Source organism: Lolium perenne, chromosome 6, assembly GCF_019359855.2.
Source record: "Lolium perenne isolate Kyuss_39 chromosome 6, Kyuss_2.0, whole genome shotgun sequence".
NCBI lineage: Eukaryota > Viridiplantae > Streptophyta > Magnoliopsida > Poales > Poaceae > Lolium > Lolium perenne.
In genome coordinates this window covers 108,904,946-108,912,071 of record NC_067249.2, presented here as the reverse complement: position 1 = coordinate 108,912,071, position 7,126 = coordinate 108,904,946, and positions in this window count along the sequence as shown.

The following is a 7,126-nucleotide window of genomic DNA, read 5'->3' as shown; positions in this document are numbered from 1 at the left end:
AACTCACCCAACGGTTATTTTTCTCCCTAGACTATAAATAGGCCTTCTTCCACCTTGGGCTAGATAAGTTCTTCCACTCTCTCTCTTCCATTGTTGACTTTGAAGAACTTACCCTCTCTCTCTTGATTCCCCCCATGATTCTTGCTCATTCTTGAGGGATCTAAGAGAGGAGATCTAGATCTACAATCTCCACCAATACATTTCTCCTCTAAGTGAGGGAACCCCTTTGGATCTAGATCTTGGAGTCATTTGTTGATTTCCTCTTTGCTCTTCCTCTCTAATCTCATCCTAGCATTTGTTGCTTTGGTAGGATTTGAGTGTGAAGGATTTGAACACCTCTAGTGTTCTTGCTTTGCATCATTGCATAGTGTTGAGCTCTCCACCACGATTAGTTTGAGTGAGAGACCATGAGTTTGTTACTCTTGGAGGGTGACCTCCTAGTTGGCTTGGTTGGTGTCCCGGTGACCTCTTCGTGGAAGATTGTGAAGGGGTCCGGGCTTCTCCTTCGTGGAGCTTGTGAAGTGGTTGTGGAGCTTGCCATCTCCGTAGTGGAGGAAAAGCTAACCATAAGGAAATGGCCATTATCCTTCGTGGGTTTGGCTCGGAGAAGAAGGTGAGCCTTCGTGGCGTTGGGGAATCCTTCGTGGGACCCCCACCTCTCCAAACGTGACGTACCTTCTTGCAAAGGAAGGGAACACGGGAATACATCTTCGTCTCCGCGTGCCTCGGTTATTTCTATACCCGAGCTTACTTTCCTTGTGATAGCCGTCGAGCTTGAAGTGTCTATTATATCTTGCTATCACTTGTTGCTCATATATATCTTGTGCCTATCTTGCTTAGCTCTAGTTGTTGTTGTTGCACTTAGTTGAGCCTAGCATATTTAGGGTTTGTGCTTGTAGAATAAATATAGTTTAATTCCGCATTCTCACAAGCCAAATCCGTAAGCGTTTTTAAACGCCTATTCACCCCCCCCCCCCACCCCCCCCCCTCTAGGCGACATCTCGTCCTTTCACTCTCTGGCCAAGGCCCTCGAACACCGGAGGCGGCAAGATGAGATGTTCTATCGCCGGCGTGCGCGGCCCAAAGAGTGTGTCAAGCGCTCGCGCTTCAACGACGGCGCCGGCCCCTCCGGTGGCCAGTAGTAGGATGCGCGACTACGAGTAACACCAGCCGTGGTAGGCCGCGCGACGGCGAGTATGTACGGCCATTGTAATTTTAGGTTAACTCGACTAACCATCTCCGTAAAGATGGTCCTTTTGGCCAATCAATAGTAATGAAGGAATATTTTGCTTACCTAGCCACTGTCTAGCGGGTCCGGATGCAATCAATGTGGTCACTTTGCACGACCGCGCAGCGTCCACGGAGATGAAAACGTGCCGCATATTTGAGTCATGTTTGCATCGCTGCAAAGATGACTTAATTTCTTCGGCATTAGTAACGATGGCTAAGACAAATCACTCGGCAATGACAAAGGCACCGCAAAGTCGCGTTCTATAATACAAGCGCGGTTCAACTCACGCTGACGGCCACGTCAACCATAATGGACGATGAACAAGAAGTTCCATACCCATGAATCGAGCTCGCGCCAAAGCAATACAAGAAAAGATGAACTCACCCCTCTCTATGTTCGACACTCTCTTGAACGGTACGCTACTTGACTCTATTATGCTACGTGTTATTAGGTACAATCCTCAAGATCGATGGGTGCAACCATGAACCATGGAGAAGAAACAAGGACAAGAGATAGAAGCGTCCCTCAAATGTCGAAGACTCGAACGCCTACAACTCACAGATGGAGACGCTGAAGTCATAGACCCACCATGAAAAATGCCTTCAGTTCACCTGGCATGTTATGCAACCCCAGATTTCAGCCGGAATTCCAAGCAAATTTTAAGTTAGTCAGAATGAATCCGGAATTCCGAGTCTTTTTTAGGGAAGAAAGTTCACTTCCCAGCCTTGAATTATTTGGAAAGTTCATATTTCATCCTAAAAATTGTTTTTGTTTTAAACGGCCTTAAACTTCCAAAATTGTCCACTTTCATACTTTTTCGGTTGAGTTGAGGAAATCGCTAACGTGAAAAGAAAAAACAGTCAACCAACAAAATTGGTTTTGAACCAGATCAAGCACTACCTAGCTAAGATGTGGAACCCAACATACTAATGCAAAAAAATTGAAACTCAACTCTCTTGAAGTGTTGCGGCATGAAGGACAGTGCATGCCTCTCTGCCCTCGCACTATTGCACTGAGTTTTTCACCACCCGTGCTAGATATTTGCCTAGCTCAACCAGAATAAAAATTAAAAGTGAATAATTTTGAGATTCAAGGATTAAACTAAAAGTAAACATTCACTAGAGTTCAAGGACCAAAAGTGAACTTTATCCTTTTTACCTGACTCGATTATAGAGAGCTCCCGAATCAATGGGACTCAACTTGGACGAGTTCAGAGAATTCCGACTTCCTAGACCCTTCAAACTTCATCAAGGCCGCCTAGTACCCTGAGTGGACCAATGACTCAAGCTAGTTCAATATTACTAGGTGAACAGGCGAGCTTCGCCTCGCCGCCTGCATCCCATCCTATCACAGCATGGCCGGTATGGTACAATTGCAGATTCTTTTTTTCCGTGTAAGTTGCAGGCCTCCAAATCTGGTTGACCTTATACCGATTACACTTCACACAATAGGCAACATTTGCAGATTCATGTCCGCGTTCTACCTATGTTAGCCCTATAAAATTTGGAACCTATGCTAGCCCTATAAAATTTGGAAAAAACCCATCACCTAAGCACACGTTTTACGGTCCCCCAAATCTTTTCGGTTCTTGACTCGTCTCCCCAAAATCTATCCAAATCTTTTCGGTTCTAGATCATCTCCCCCAAATCTATCCATGGCTATCAACCAATGGCTTTCTCACTAATGGTGTCAATTATGAGAAGTGGCTTCGGATTGCCTTTTGTCCAGTTTTTAGATCAAAGTTGTACCGCATGTACGCAATAGATCAACATCTAAAGTTTCCCGAATTTTTTGACGGTGGCTCTTGATTGCTCATGTAACAGCAAGAACACCAATAAATTGATAAACTGTAATGTCTGATGCTATCTAGTGCAGGTCTGAGCATAACATTGGTGCGATAGCAAGCAATTTAATCATGCATCTATGCTAGAAAATCTTCCTCAAAAAAAAAAAATAGTTGCTAGAAAATCTTTAAATACATAATAAGTTCAATGTTCTGTAGCAGTTTAACAACCATCAAAACTGTCACAAATCAAGGCGAATTAATCTGGTATTCCATGAATTCTCATCCATTACATGGCTTTAGTACATCAAATTGTAAATCATTCTTCATATATAGTACCTTCACTTCTTGCTCCTTATATTTTGATCCTCCTCATTTGCCTCTTTCCATATCTTTATTATTTTGCATCTTCCAACCATATTAACATCATGGTATATGAACTTCAGTAGGAATATTTCAGCCAAATAAATGCCTCATATTCATCTTGCCTAGTATGCTTGGTAGCTGCAGAGACTATATGGTCCAGATGGTCTGCACACTGCATTTACAAATTAGTAATCTCATCAGCATTTGTCATGCAAGTATAACTAAATGGCTGTCAATACCCAAAATGAATGTTGGTTTAGTTGGATAATCGACTACTATAGTGCAATATGCTATTTGGTTCAGACAAGTTATACGTTTTAAAAGGCTGCCCACCTGAATTTAACTACAGGAAGTTAGCGGAGCTTCAGGGCAGCAAACAAAAGTTATAGAACATATCATGGCTTGTTCTATAGCTCGGGTGGAACTTGAATTTCAGATAACATAATCATCATCTAAGGCTACTAAGTTCATTTTGTGAAGTAAGTAGTAGTCAACTGAATAAATGAAAAGCATACCTAGTAATATTCTAGCAAGAAAACAATAAGCAACACGTGGATCTGCAAGTTGTTGATTGCTTTCATACAACCACACACACTGCTACTCGATTCACATTTCATACACCCTGAATATATGTATGTGTCACCTAAAACTTCTAGTATGCCTGATCACTAATGGTCGCACATCTCTGGTTGCTGCCACACGTCACTGAAACAGAGTATAAATGGATCATCCAGCAGTGTTTAATTGCCCCGGGACATAGGGGACAAAGCAGTTTAATATAGACCAGGAGTTCGCATGCACGGGGTGCCTGTGGGTAGACATTGAGATTACATCAGCCGATCGACATTGGAGGCTTGGAGCAGCGGCAAGCATCGCGTTCGCCAAGGTTTCAAAAGTCGCCGTCCGGTTCGCATGAACGTGGTTATGATACAGTTTGGTAGACAGGGGGTTTCTAAAACCCAAAGTTAGTGCTATGGTATGGGGAACCATCAGGTGTTCATAGTCTACAGCGATGCATGTATATAAGCAGGTGGATGCAAACTCTAAGGACAAAAAGACATAACTTCACAAAAATGGAAAAACTATACATGGGTCCTTTGTTAGGTCGATTGTACAGATAATGACTTATGATGAACACTGAATGTGATTACTGAGACAAATTCTCACAATATAATACGGTCAATAACTTGGAAGCGTTATGCTCTAGAGAGGAACCAACTCACCGACATTTGGTGGATGCATAAGCCCACCAATTGAACTTCTAGCAGCACATGTAAAGGTCCATATACCTGCATAGCAAGATGGCAACTCCTTTTTTTGGTCTCACAGAAAGTAAATGAAACCACAGAAAGTAAAAGAAACCTAACACAAAATAATAGAAGTCTGGACTATGCATGGGGTATAATAATGTTATTGACCATGAGAAGCACAACTCACACCTTTAGCTATCATATATATTGACATATGCTGGACTCTGGACGAGTGACAATGGCCTGGCCATGCCTCACCTGGGAGCAGGTTCAGACTCAACATTTACATGTAATACACGGGATTAGTTGACAATAACCTTGCCACTATTTTTCTTGCTTTATCCATCTCATTATTCTTTGAATTGGAAGTTTCATTGCTCTAAAGTTGTTTAAGCTTTCGAAAACGGTATAAATAAAACGGAAAATGTTTTCAATGTAAGCTTTACTCCGTAGCAATTAAGTTTTTCTCATATCTCTCCAAAAAGATGCGAGCAACATGGAAATATCTACCCAAATCGTTCCAAGTGAAACATTATTCTTTATTCTTAAGCACGTTATAATCCGATCTTCTATACCCTTGTTACTGGAGCAATGTCTTTCTTCCGAACAAATGAAATGAATAGTCTGCAATTTTTTTTTATAAGCAACAATTATTAAATCTTGTTCGACAGAAGTATTACTAAACTGACCAAACAAAGTTTTTTCCACATCCAGAGTTTATGTTGAGTACAGAGGATGACTGCGAGTACAGAATAATTTAATGAAGAAAAATACATGAAACTTAAGAAAAATCTTATTCTGTACCTGATGAATCAGATATGCTAAGTTAGTGCTTTTTTGCATTATTCATTATAATATATTTAGGGAGCAGATGTAGAATGACAAACAGGAATAATATAAGAACCTTTCAGATATATGAGGATATTGGGAATCCACCACATTAACGTTTCGAGTAAACCTATCTCCATCAGAGCTAATGAAGTGAAACCAAGATTCTGAAATTAAAAAGAGCGGACAGAATTTATTGCCTGAGATCACAGATGAGTAATACAAATTCTGCAGCCTACCACTGCCTGAGCTCATCAAACAGACCCATTATAACACCATTTGAACTCTGAAAATAAGGGGATTTGACCCCCCAAAAAAGTGTCAACTCATAGATGAGTAATATTGATTCTGCAGTAACTTATGAGGGGATAAGAATGAAAAGGAACAAAAATCATGGCAGACAAACCGCTGAAAACCAATGTAGTGTGCGGGCTGGTTCTTCACTGAGCTGCTCAACAGTCCCAGCTGCAACTACCTGCAGCATCGACATGACAGCTGGCACAGATGCCAGCTTCCACAACCATGCTGACCTAATAAAGTGCAATATGAATAGCTTGTTAATACCACAAAAATTTCAAAAGAATGGCATCCATTATCGGAACATATATATGTAGCTGAACCTGAAGAGTGAAGAGTGGTTTGGTCTACAGGTTCTGAATATGTCTTCTACCAATACATATTAGCCTGTTTCTATATGTAGATGGGTGACTGCAACATTAATGAAAATGCATAAAAGGATGGCTAGTTCTACATGAACAAACAAATCCACGAGCTCCAAGCCCTTTAAATTTCTCAGTTCTCCCCAGTGAATCAGACATTTTTTTTCTTACCGAGATATCAGGTAGATAAGATTACTCAAGAACCTAAAAAATGATAACTAGCAAAGCTAAAGTGCATAACACATCATTGCGTATTGTGAAGAAACCGTCTGCTCAATTTCTAGCGGCGCGACAATGACTTAAACAGGAAGTGTACCATCACCTAGACATGGATCAACACATTACACATTCAAGTTTGCTCATTTTACAAGGTACAATCTTCTACAGATAGAAATCAGTGATATCATAAGTTCAAACATATATGGCAAAGCTAAACAACAACAACCATACCATCAGCAGCGCACAACCAAAATAGCTCAGCTGATAAGCCTACAAAACACCACATGAACAGCAAAACATGCAAAGCGCTCAACCAAAACCAACGCGCTGACAACAGACCTGCAGAAAAGAAACATCAATATCAGCACAACCCAATCAAACAGACGCAACACCATCAGGCAAGACCGGAATAGAAACAACAACCCACTAACCATACACCAGCTAAGAATTAATTGGAGAATGACTACCGGAAGGGGGAAAAAACTGTACGTAACCCAATTGAAAGATTTATGCAAAAAGAAAACATTCCATATGAATGTAAAAGATGACGAATCTGTGCAGAAATTACAGCCTTTGATAGATGTTTAGGAGGAATGATCGTTGTGGGATGTAAAAAACTGTACGTAACCCAAAAATATAACCAAACTTTGGATCAGAGCTTCATTTGTAAGCCAGATCCGATCAGAGCCTGCACCGTACTAGGAGGACCGCCCCGAAGCTTCCACGCAGTCGCTCGCCGCCGACGAGGCTGATTTATTGAGGAGATCGACAAGGGTTGAGAGAAAGTGGA